The sequence below is a fragment of the Canis lupus genome, chromosome 14, assembly GCF_011100685.1.
Source record: "Canis lupus familiaris isolate Mischka breed German Shepherd chromosome 14, alternate assembly UU_Cfam_GSD_1.0, whole genome shotgun sequence".
In the NCBI taxonomy this organism is placed as follows: domain Eukaryota; kingdom Metazoa; phylum Chordata; class Mammalia; order Carnivora; family Canidae; genus Canis; species Canis lupus.
In genome coordinates this window covers 8,626,817-8,639,704 of record NC_049235.1, presented here as the reverse complement: position 1 = coordinate 8,639,704, position 12,888 = coordinate 8,626,817, and the positions used below count along the sequence as shown (strand labels likewise).

Sequence of the window (12,888 nt, the reverse complement as noted above, 5' to 3'; positions counted from 1 at the left end):
TCCTCTTTGCATGGAGCCTGCTTCTCCCTCTGCCTGTGTCTCTGCCTCTCTCTGTGTCTCTCATGAACGGATAAATAAAATCTTTAAATTTTTAAAAAAAAAATTTAAACACAGAGTTACCATATGACCCAGCAATTCCACTCTTAAGCACATGGCCCCTAAATATGAGAACATACATCCAACAGGGCACCTGGGTAGCTCAGTTGGGTGAGCAAGGGACTCTTGATTTCAGCTCAGGTCATGATCTCAGAGTCATGAGATCAAGCCTTGTGTGGGGCTTCACATTCACAGGAGAGTCTGCTTGAGATTCCCTCTCCTTCTCCCCCCCCCCCCCATTCACACAAATGCTCAATCGGTCTCAAGTAAATAAATATTTCTTAAAATAAAACATACATCCACACAAAAACTTATACATGATTGTTCATAGCAGCATTATTCACAATAACTAAAAAGTAGAATAACATAGGGATGCGTGGGTGGCTCAGTGGTTCAGTGTCTGCCTTCAGCTCAGAGCATGATCCGGGGGTCCTAGGATCAAGTCCCACATCGGTGGGCTCCCTGCAGGGAGACTGCTTCTCCCTCTGCCTATGTCTCTGTCTCTCTGTGTCTCTCATGAATAAATAAATAAAATACTTAAAAAAAAGTAGAATGACACAAATATCCACTGATTGATAAATGAATACACAAAATGTAGTATATTCATGCAATGGAATATTTTTCATCCATTAAAAGGCAATGGATTCATACTACTACATGGATGAACTTTGAAAGCATTATGCTAAGTGAAAGAAGCCAGACAAAAAAGGCCACATATTGAATTATTCCATTTATTTATGTGAATAGACAAATCCATAGAGACAAAAGCAGATCAGTGGTTGCCAGTGGTTGGTGATGGTCCCACAACTCTGTGAACATACTAAAAAAACCACTGAATTGTATGTTTTAAAAGGATGAATATTATGATATATAAATTATATCTCAACCAGCTGTTATTCCTAAGTGCTTACTGACAGAATGTGCTTTGTGTGGTCATCAGTGAAGGACAGGACGTGGGGATGGGGAAGTGTCTAAGACCTAGAAGGGATAGAATTCCATTCAAGGACACCAGTGTCTTCAACTGGCCTTCCTCCTTTTTTTCTTTAGTCAATTCAGAAAATCAGTTATTTGTTGATGTCACTTTAGGTGAATTAACTTCTCCTGACCTCCGTTTTTCTAAGGCATTCAGCCCCCGGAGTTAGCACCTGGACATTCATTCCCAGCACACACTAACTAGAGTCAGGGCAGCTACTGTTTTACTCCCAGCTCTACCAGATGGGAGACTTGGCTCATGGTATTTAACCTTACCAGGCCTCATTCGTCCTCACTGTAAAAAAGGGGGTTATTTACACTCACCTCACAGACTATTGAGAATGAAACAATATACATTTATTGGGATCCTTGACAGGACTAAGCACTCTGCAAATGCAGCTGTTTTTGGCTCAAAGGCTCCTTCCAGTTCTCAAAGTCTCTTAGATATCCAATGGAATTACAACTTATGTAGTATATGTAGTAAAAACAGTGACTCCACTTCAAACAGTTGAGAAGGTTGTCATAATTCAGTGAAGTATGAGCCAAAAAAGATGGAATGTATAGCAAGAGTTGTTTAGTCAACAGAAGAATATAAAACTTGTCATTTTTAGCATGCATAATTATAAACTGTAATTCTAAGGAACTAATCAAATGAAAACTAAAGAGGAAAATAGTAACAAACATACAATATGACTTAAGTCAACTTGACATAGAGCATTAAATAGTAAGAAACAGCTGAAGTCCTCTTGTCATTCTGTACAAGCACTGACATTACAATGTTGTATACTTGATGCTTTTTTCCATCTTATGCCAGTTGCCTGATTACTCAGAGAAAGTAGTTTCCATAATCTGGCTAGATCCAGGGCCATGACTTTCTTATACTGCAGATTGTTCTGGAGGGTTACACAACTGATAGATGTGCAAGTATAAGTCTATGTTAAGCTGTGGTGACACTGTTCTCTCTGCCCCTTACATTCTGAGTCAGAGAGAAGACACTTTGACAATGGCATGGGGTTTCTTCCTCCTCATTTGGATGCCTGCATGCTTGGAATGCTATTTCTTAGACTGTCAAGCAAACATTGTCATCATTTGCAAAATGACAAAATTATAGGGATGTCTCCTCTGACTGCTTTGATGGACTGACTTCCAGCTCTCCAGGTACTTTCCCTTTCCCTCAAGCACCAATTTATCTAAAAGTTAATTACCAAACATTATCTCTCCTACTGAGCTAGCCCAGCAGTCTGAGTTGAGAGTGAGGAAAGGGGGGAATCATAGAAGTGACCCTCTAGTTTTCTCAAAAAATCGAGAAAGTAATACTAAAGGAGAGCCTTAGTACTGACAACAACAAACTCCTACAAGAAAAATCCCTTACACTTAGCTGCAACATGGTCTCATTTCATTTTTAAAGGAACACGTGCTACATTAAGAAACAGCAGCCTGTGATTAAATCTAGAGCCATTCAAATCCCTCCAAGTCTGTGAACATATAGAATAAAGAACATACTGGTGTTTACAGGTCAGCCCCTCAGCCAACATGGGAGAAGAGGGGAGCAGACACACACTTCAGATAATCATTTAAAACTTACTAGGGTTTCTACAGCAAGCTCGTCCTTCTTCAATGGTGTCCATGGGGAAAATGGCAATCCATGAACACAAACAAATGACACATTATCCTGAATCATAATTTTAAATAAATGAAAATGATACCATCCAACAAATTATTCCATAGTACCGGTAACTGTTAAATTATGCAGGTCTCATCAAGACAGCTGACATGTACAATGACATTTAGAATAACATTATTCCATTTTAGTCTTGTGTTGCCATTTGTGAGACTCCACAATTAATGCAACCTACCATGGGTTACCATCTTGACAAACTGGAATATTGCACGTATGTGATATAGGCACTTAATAGAGAAATTGATTCAGAAAAGGGAACCAAAATAAATTCTACAAAATCTGAGGCATATTAAAATAGAAATATTTGGCATTCAAACAGATGACCTATATAAAACCTATGCATTTGCATACTTTTTTTGAAAGGAAATGAACTCCAGAGCCAGATGAACTGAACTTATACCTTGATTCTGCTAAGCTGCGTGACCTTGGGCAGTTTAACTTTTCTGTGCCTCAGTTTTCTTATCAGTAAAATGGGACTAGAAATAGCACCTATCTCATAGGCTTGAAAGGTGAATTAAATGAGTTAACGAGAGTAAAATACTCCGAACAGTGTCTGGTACATGGGAAGTACTGCATAGGAGTCAATTGTTATTACATCTACGGTACTAGAGGTGGGGGCTCCAGTAGGGTACCATTTTAGCATGAAAGACTCAAGTGAGCCCCTTGGCGTGGCACTTCTGGATCCTTGGGCCCCAAAAGTCCAACCTGATTTCCTGAACCAACAGATAAGCCCTTCCATTAGCAATGTAAGGGGGTATTCATGAGTTCTCTTTTGTCCAGGTACCTTCAACTCTTAGAAAGAACATGGCCTGGATCAGCAAACATTAATTAAAAGATGCCACAGCAAGAATATTCATGCATTACCACATTGTGGAAAATTGTGATACAGTAGAGTCTACCCATAACAATAATATTTATAAAGCAGTTTTGACAAGTCAGAAGGCACTTCATGGGGATGCCTGGGTGGCTCAGTGGTCGAGTATCTGCCTTCAGCTCAGGGCATGATCCCACAGTCCTGGGATTGAGTCCCACATCGGGCTCCCTGAGGAGAGCCTGCATCCCCCTCTGCTTGTGTCTTTGCCTCTCACTGTGTCTCTCATGAATAAATAAATGAAATATTTTTTTTAAAAAAGAAAGCACTTCATGATCCAATCATTATTATGAGCATTTGTTATCTCTATACTATAAGAGGTACAGACATAGAAGAATATCAAGTTGAACTTACATCAACTATATCCTAGAAGTACTCCTTTTTTAAAACTAAATATCCTTGATGTAAGTAAGTATTCTTACTTACAACTTGGCTTTGGGTTTTGTTATTGTTGTTGTTTAGGTTTTTTTTTTTTTTTTAATTTTCCAGTTCACTGTGTCCTCTTTTTCTGTTTTTCACCCAGCCCCTCAGAAGGCTTTTCCCAGCTCACCACACAGGCTGACTACCCTCTGAATGTAGAACCCCAAAATCAAATATCCAGACCCAGTAAGCACTGGAATCGTAAGTAGTTCCCAATGTTTTCACCTCCTTTTATTTTCTTTCCCCACAAAGTTTTAAAAGATTTTATTTACTGAAATGCAATCACTGGCTCTCCATTTAATTGTTGAAGGATATCTAAGTTGTTTCTAGTTTTTAGCAATTGCAAATAAAGCTTTAATTAACATTTGTGTATAGTTTGTTGTGTAAACATAAGTTTTCATTTGTCTGGGATAAATGTTCAAGGGTGCAATTGCTTGGATATATGGTAGTTGTATGTTTCATTCTATAAGAAATTTCCAAACTGTCTTCCAGGGTACTGTGCCATTTTACATGACATAAGGGTGATTCATTTTATGGGTGCCAGGGTGGCTCCATCAGTTAAGCATCTGCCTTTGGCTCAGGTCATCATCTCAGGGTCCTGGGATCAAGCCCCACACCAGGCTCCTGTTCAGCACAGAGTCTGCTACTCCCTCTCCCCGGGCCCCTCTCCCTCAACCCCACTCATGTTCTCTCTGCCGCAAATAAATAAAATCTTTAAAAGAAAAAAAAGAGTGATCCATCTTATCCATATCCTCACCAGCATTCAGTGGTGTCATTATTTTTCATTATAGCCATTCTCATAGGCATATAGTAATATCTAATTGTGGTTAAATTTGCATATCTCTAATGAATAGTGATGTTGAACATCTTTTCATGTGCTTATTTGCCATCTGTATATCCTCTTCAATGAAATGTCTGCCCATGCATTTTGCCCATTTTCTAATTGTACTGTTTGGTTTTTCTTATTGAGTCTTAAAAATTCTTTATATATTCTAGATGCTAGTCTTTTATCAAACATGCGGTTTGCAAATATTTTCTCCCAGTCTGTAGCTTATCTCATCATCTTCCATAGTCTTTCACAAAGCAAAAGGTTTTCATTTAGTGAGGTCCAATTTATCAATTTTTCCTTCTATGAATCATGCTTTTTGTGTCAAGCTTGAGAACCCCACAGTAGCAGTCATTAAGGTGACCACCAACTCATCCAGGTTTGTCCAGGACTTTCCTGGCTTTAGCACCCAAAGTCCACATCCTGAGAAACCCCTCAGTCTTAGACAAACCGGGTCAGTTGCTCACCCAAACTGGAACCAATGGAGTCTTGCCCCTCTTTTGCACTAAAGCAGTGTTAGCTGAGCAGTGGAGGGGCTCATGTCAGAGAGATGTCTTAGGACTTAGAATCAGGATGTGATATCACTGACACATGAGTAGCTGAAGGGAACACATGGTAACTCTGCCCTGTCCTCTCTCCTACAATGGGCTCATGTTCTGGAAAGGCAGGCTGGCAGAGACACTTTGGGCCAAGGATGCTCAGTCCCTGCTGCACTAGATTCCCCTGAAAAGCACTTCAAAACTAATGACTGAGCCCCATCCCAGATCAGTTAAATGTGCCTCTCTCCAAGTGGGAGTGGGGCTCAGGCATCTATTAAAAACTCCCGAAGTGATTCCAAAGTGCAGCTAGTGTGAGACTGTCCCTCTGCTGCAGCCTCCAGGAGTACAAACTGCTTGTGGACACGGATGAGAGCTATTTGCCACCACTGCACCCACAGCACCCCCACAGTGCCTGCATATAGTAGGCATCCAAAAACATTTAATAAGTTTGTTAAATGAGCGAATAATATAGAAATGATAAAAGACTAGTACCAAATATCATTTACTTTGTCTCTCCAGCTTGGAACTGGAAGATAAAATGAAGTGCAAGATCAACGGAAGGATAAGCCTCCCCAAAACTAGACTGTCCCCGTCTTTCCCAATCTCCCGAAAAGTTACTGGAGTTGAAAAGCCAAGAAGCCCCAGATTGCTTCGATGAACATTTTCATCCCCACCACTTTACAGATGGATAATTTGGCTGTGGGACAGTGAGAGCTGTACCTCATCTCTATGTGAGTTAAAAATTCAGACCCCTCTTACCCCCCACCCCCCGCATCAGCAGCACCAGGGAGCTCATTAGAAATGCAGATTTTCAGGCCCCATCCCAGAGAAACAGAATCACAACGTGCATTTAAAGAAGACCCCAGGTCCTCTGCAGCTCCTTAAAGTGCAAGAAGCCTTGTCTAACCCAAAAGACTGAGAAGTCCCAGTGGGGAAGAATCAGCTAGCTGTGCTCAGCCCCTGGGAGAGTGTGTGAAAGGAAGAGACCGCCAGAGGAGGGTGGAGGAAGGGGTGGAACCCACCCTGAGGCCAAATCTCAGAGCTTTTTGACCTTCACAAAACCCCCAAAGCATCTAAGGACCTGAATCCTTAACTCACCAAGTCTAAACCTGGAGCAGGTAAACTGACACAGCAGGGGAGGACAGCCTGTAGATGCTCAAGAGGGTTTATATTTGCCTCCTGAAGGATCTGGGTGAATTTAGGGCCCTGATCAGTTATTAAGTATCATCCTGAGATAGATCAAAGAATGTGGCCCCCTCTCTGAATTACCCTGCTGAGGCAAGCTCCTCGGGAGCTTCAGTTTGCTCAGGGAAGCAGGGTGGGTGGGCCTCCTTGCTCCCTCCCCCACGTGGCCGGAGTTCTGTAATTCCCACATGACGTCCACTGTGCTGGGCAATCCCCCCCACCCCCACTCCAAGTACCAAGATCTCTTAGGAACCCTCCCCTGAAATGCTCTGTCTAGAAATTAGTTAGCCCACGGGTATCCTCACCAGCCCTTGTGGTGGGAAGCGGTTATTTTCATTTCCTTCATTCTAAAAGCAGATGGAAAGAAGTGGCTGTGGTTTTTTCCTTTGTATAGCAGGAGGACTTACACCTGCAAGGAAGTTAATTAATTAATTATGCAAATTCCAGATACCTTTTTGCAACTTTCTCCAGATTCTAATATCACCTACGTGTCCTTCCCTGCAGAGACAAGAGCAGAAGTTCACGGAGAACAGCCTCCAAAGCGGGGTGAACATTAAGGGAAAGGCTAAAGCCTCAACTCACTCCATCCAAAACACCTCTCTGCCCTCAGTGTAACCTGACCACAGCTACACATGCAGAGAAGCACAGAATGGGTGCTCTCAGCTAGAAACTGTGCTGAAATAATTATGCTTTGCCCTTGATGAAATTACTTAAACTACTTTCTGCTTCACAACATCATATGCAGAAAACATTTTTCATGCCTGGGCCATGGCCTGAGGCAGTTTTTGCATTCTGCATCGGGAGGAAATTGATTAATGTGAATGTTTTAGCTGTGGTTGTTGTTTGTGTATAAACTTTTGTTAAAACAAGTACGGCAGAATAAATGACCTTTATGTAGACACCTATTAAGGCACTAAAAGGCTTGGCTACATTCATCTGAGACGCGTACACATAACGAGTGGAACAATGAGGGGATCAGCAGCTGCAAGGGGTTGAATTGAATTCTTCAACAATGGAAAAGTTTTTCAGACCCAAATACCAGCAATCAAAGAGAATTTTTGCAGATAATCCGAGAGAAAGAAAATAATAAAATAAAAAAAAAATGCTAGCCAACTTTGCACCAGTTAGCATAAGGCTGCCATCTGAAACATGTCAGCTTAAGAGCAGACCGTACCACCATTCTTTTGCCCAACTGCAGTATTCAGAACTGTTTCCCCAAATAATCCCAGATGGCATGCCACAAAATTTCAATTCATTTTAAAAGCTTTCTTTGCTGTTATTATGTGATTGAAAGTGCAAAAGCAAGTTGCCATTCTCATGGCACTATTTGCATTGGCTATTATCCCCTAAAATCCCCTTTAAACAGCTACATTGTCAGCCCATAGGCCTCATTTAGAACTACAAAAAAGCCCAGATTAATTCGATCAAAGAAAGAGCCAAGTACAAAATGCACTTTTCAAACTGTATCAGAGTGGGTTCGCTTTACAGATCGCTTCGGGGCAAGAACCGCAGGGGAAAGAAAGCCCTGAAATAAAGGTTGGTTACGAAGCGAAATAACTAGGTTTGGCTCCTTCTCTGATTTATTGGAGCACCTCAGGGCGAAATCTCCAATTAAAAATTCTTCGAGGGAAAGATATTTAAATATAAATGCTGAAACAGACCCCCACAAACCGCAGCATCCCATTCGCACCCTTGGCTCTCCGCCACCATTCTCAGGAGGCCGCCGGACGCCTTGCCGGGGACCCGGGTCGGCGTAGGCGTCCCTGAAGGCGCGAACCGCACAGGAAGCCAGAGGGCTTTGCACCTGCAAACGTCCCCATCCGACTGTTCACGCCCCATCCCCAGAGGAAATGTTTTTAAGTTCCCGCAAGAAAAGAAATGGCTGGAAAGCAAAAGGAAACGGTGATGACAACATTTCTTTCCACTAAACAGAGCAGCTTAAGGATTCAATGAGGTCGAATTCCGGGCTTAAGCCCGCTGCCAGCACGTTTCTGCAGGCGGGCTGGCGGCGCTGGCGGGCAGTCGCAGGGCCTGGCGCTTTTCGTTTTCGTCTCACCTGGGGGTCTGGAGGTGGGGGAGAAAGCTGGGGCGAGCCGCGCTGGAGCTGGGGTCTCTTAGGGACGCTCCATTAGTTTCCTAGGCAGGGCGAGCAGCGTCCGCGTCGGCTGGAGCAGGTGCGGCGGCGCGGCGGCCGGCGGGCTCCGTCCCTCTCCGCCCGGGCTGTGCCCTTCAGCCGCGGCTTTTGCGCGCGGAGAACATTTTACTGGGGAGGGAACCGGCGGCACCGAGGTAGGGCGACGGCCGTGCGCAGCCGGGACCGCGCCGAGCCCGAGCCCGAGCCCGAGCCCGGAGAGGGCCGAAAACGCGGGCAGCTGCAGTCAGGCTCGTCCAAGCCCTTGGCGGGAGGGAGGAAGGAACCCGGAGGACTCCGGCCGCTTGTTGCGGCTCAAGCTTCTCCTCCGGGGAGGGACGAACCCAAAAGTCCCGAGTTGTCTGCCCTTCCCCAAGCCCACCCTGGAAACAAAAGGACACCGTGCTGCTGTAATCACATCTCACAGAACGGTCAGAAAGGGCACGCTTGGCCCTAAAACACCAGTCCTGAACTTCTTGGCCGCATGCTTAGCCAGAAACGCACAGGGCTGGTAAGTCCTGCAGTTGGCTCGTAGGGGCTCGCCACCCCCAGCAACCAAATCCTCATCGTCCTGAGAATTGTCTAAAGGAAACAGATATGGATGGAAAACCCCATATTGGATGCTACTGGGCCTCCCATCAGGAAAACAGAGGAAGAAGTAAATGGTGAACACTATGCGGGAAAGAGAATATAGAACCCAGTCGTTTTCCGTGAAGGAAAACATTCCATCTTCCCCCAGATCTTGCCCTGATGGTCCTAACTTTTAACTACAGCAACACAGTACAAAGAAAACCCGTTCTGGTTTTTTGAGACCTGGATAAACTAAACTTCCCGAAATTCTGCAAACCGAAACCTGGCCAGCAAAGACAACTGCCATCTGTCCATTCACTATGAGACCAATGGAGTCACGGGAGAAAACACACCCAGGGTGATTTCTCTCTAGTGAGTTTCGGCAGACTGCTCACAGTTGCAGGGAAATGTTTCCTGTGACTGACTCCCTGTAGTCTCCTGGAGCCCTATCTGAAAACACAATTACTCCCTTGTTTGATGATGAGTCAAGAATATTCCAAGCAAAATAAGAAAGGACTATCAGCGCCTTCCTTGTTATCACCACTGCCAGCATTCAGACACCCAAGGTGATCCCATCAGGACTCACAAGGACATTTTTTAAGGCAAATTCTTTGAGGCATTTTATTTTATTTTATTTTATTTTATTTTATTTTAATTTTATTTTATTTTATTTTATTTTATTTTGAGGTGGGGGGGACCAGCGAGTGAAGGAACAGGTGCCATGGTACATTGTAAAAATCTCTATCAAGGCTCTGTTAGGAGATTTGAATTCTGGTTCTGGCTCTGCCCCTAACAGAATGACCTTGGCTTAGTCATTTTCCCTCTCCAGATCTTCCTTTCCTCATTCATAAAATAAGGCTAAACTAGATGATTTCCAAGGGCCATCCCAAAAATAACATCAAAGAGTGATGAGAACATTCCTCTGGAGAATCCAGACCACAGTAATACAAATGCGTTTCTCATATCCTATGTTTTCTATGTAACAGAATAGCCTCACTACCACAGGTTGGACTTGAAAGTTTTGGGGTTTTTTTTAAATATTTTATTTATTTATTTATTCATGAAAGACACAGAGAGGCAGAGACATAGGCAGAGGAGAGGCAGGGTCCCTGCAGGGAGCCTGATTCTGGACTCGATCCCAGGACCCCGGGATCACGATCTGAGCCAAAGGCAGATGCTCAACCACTGAGCCACCCAGGCACCCCTGGGCTTGACATTTTTTCTCTTAGCCTTCTAGAGGCTCTGGTCATCCCTAGGCTATGCATAAAAATTAACTGCAACCAGGTTCCTTTGAAATTAGCCACAGTTTCTGGCAATTTGCTGCTACAACTGATTCCTAGTCTGAATCCTCCACAGGGAAGCCTACTTGACCTATCTGTCCATGGGGCCCGAGCTGTTAGTCTTCTAAAAACAGTTTCTATGTTTTCTTCAGTCAAATGAAAAACAGGATGCTTTTTTTTTAAATTATTTGACAAATATATCTCCTAAACTTTTTATATTTATAAAGGGGAACTCTTGGCTTAGTTATAAATATTTCCATTACAAGTATCCGTAACCATGCATTCATTCAAGAATTGAATTCTTGGGATCCCTGGGTGGCGCAGCGGTTTGGCGCCCGCCTTTGGCCCAGGGCGCGATTCTGGAGACCCGGGATCGAATCCCACGTCAGGCTCCCGGTGCATGGAGCCTGCTTCTCCCTCTGCCTATGTCTCTGCCTCTCTCTCTCTCTCTGTGACTATCATAAATAAATAAAAATTTAAAAAAATTAAAAAAAAAAAAAAAGAATTGAATTCTTGACCATGCAATTTGCATCAAGCACTATTCTAGGTTCAATAAATACAAGAGTGAAAAAGAGTAAGTGCTCTGCTCTCATGGAACTCACATTCAAATGGGGGCCAAGAAGAGACCACAAACAATCAAAAATAAGATTAGTATAGGGTGTTGGGACAGGAACCGGGTAGGCTACCCTGCAGCAGTGTACTCTTCAGAAGACCTAGGGAGGAGAGCACTCTGGGCAGAGGGAAGAGCTAGAGACAGAAAGAAAGCCAGTGTGGCTAGAATGCAATGGTGGAGGAAGTGAATGGTGTGAGATAAAGTGAGAGAGATAGGTGCACGCCAGACAACTTACGTGATTGGATTTTATGCTAATTATAGGAGGGAACATATCAGAGAGTTTTAAGCAGGGTAGTGACATGATCTACCTTCCATTTTTAGAAAGTACTTCTGCTCTGGGAAGAATGGATTCTAGGTGGAGCAAGTATAGAAGGGAGGTTATTTCAATAATACAAGTAAAGGTAAAAGTGGCTTCAACTGAAAGTAGTGGTGAAGTAAGCATTTTCAAGACATGTCTTGGAAGACTTATTACTGGAGCAAATGGGCATGAGTCAAGGAGAGGACACCAAGGGAAAGAGAGGAACGAGTATAACTTCTAGATGGGAGAATTGAGCAAGTCTCATGGGGTGGGAGGAATTAAGAGTTCTGGTATGGCAATGTTAAGTTTGAAATGCCCTATTAAATGTGTATGTGGGAGTTGGGCCCATGATATTGGAACTGCAGGGAAAGTTCAGGGATCTGATGAGATCTGTAAATCACTGGGATAGGGTCAATGACAATCATAGTCAATAATTCTGATTAAGACCCTTCATCTCACAGATAAATGTAGCAGAAGCCCTCCAACCCAATTCACTTTGGATTTGTAGTTGGTTAATTAACATTCCTTTCACACGCTACAGGGCTCTTGGTTTCAACTGAATCCAGAATCCCTTGTTCTGGACCCAGCTGCCACAATCTACCTTTGTGCCCATACCCTACATCTTTCACATAGACCTCCAGGTTTTTCCGGAGGACCTCCCATTGGGGAGGCAGACCTGCCCACCCACATATACATGTATATATTGCCCACATATGTGCAATTGGGAAGTGTGGGGAAACTAATGCCCCCTGGGGTAGGTCTTTGACTGAGGCAAAATGGCAGCTGACAGATAAATTCTTCCTTCCACTAGATTTTATGAACTGAAAATAAAATACATCAAAGCCTGTCAGAAAATGACCTCTCAATGAAAATTGAGAAACCAGGGGCGTCCAGGTGGCTCAGTCGGTTAAGCATCTGCCTTCAGCTTGGGTCATGATCCCAGAGTCCTGGGATCCCACCCCACAACAGGCTCCCTGCCCAGTGGGGAGCCTGCTTCTCCCTCTCCCTCTGTAGCACCCTCTGCTGCTCCCCCTGCTTACCTTCAATCTCTCTCTCTCTCTCTCTCTCTCTAATAAAGAATAAAATAAAAAATCTTTAAAAAAATATTGAAAAAAATATTGAGAAATCAGTCATTCTTTTTAAGATTTTATTTTTAAGGAATCTCTACACCAATGTGGGGCTCAAACTCACAACCCCAAGATCAAGAGTTGCACACTCCACTGACTGAACCAACCAGGCACCCACAGAAATCATTCTCAGATCCAAGTGGAGGCCAGTTGATTAGTGCATGCTCATATTTATTCACTATCCTCTCTTGCTTCATTACCCTTTTCCCCTCATTGTTCTCCTGGGATTATATTCAGAAAGGAAGAGTCCAGGTGGAGATGCAGCTGCTCTGCCACCTT

The 12,888-nt window shown here is 43.5% G+C and overlaps 1 long non-coding RNA gene across 1 annotated transcript; it reads left to right on the top strand.

Moving 5' to 3' along the window:
- The first annotated feature begins 2,065 nt into the window (after nucleotides 1–2,065).
- LOC111098734 lies at nucleotides 2,066–7,473 on the top strand. The gene is made up of 4 exons (XR_005369326.1): nucleotides 2,066–2,226; nucleotides 4,144–4,241; nucleotides 5,925–6,136; nucleotides 7,095–7,473. It is a non-coding gene; the product is annotated as an uncharacterized LOC111098734 (long non-coding RNA).
- The last annotated feature ends 5,415 nt before the right edge of the window (nucleotides 7,474–12,888 follow it).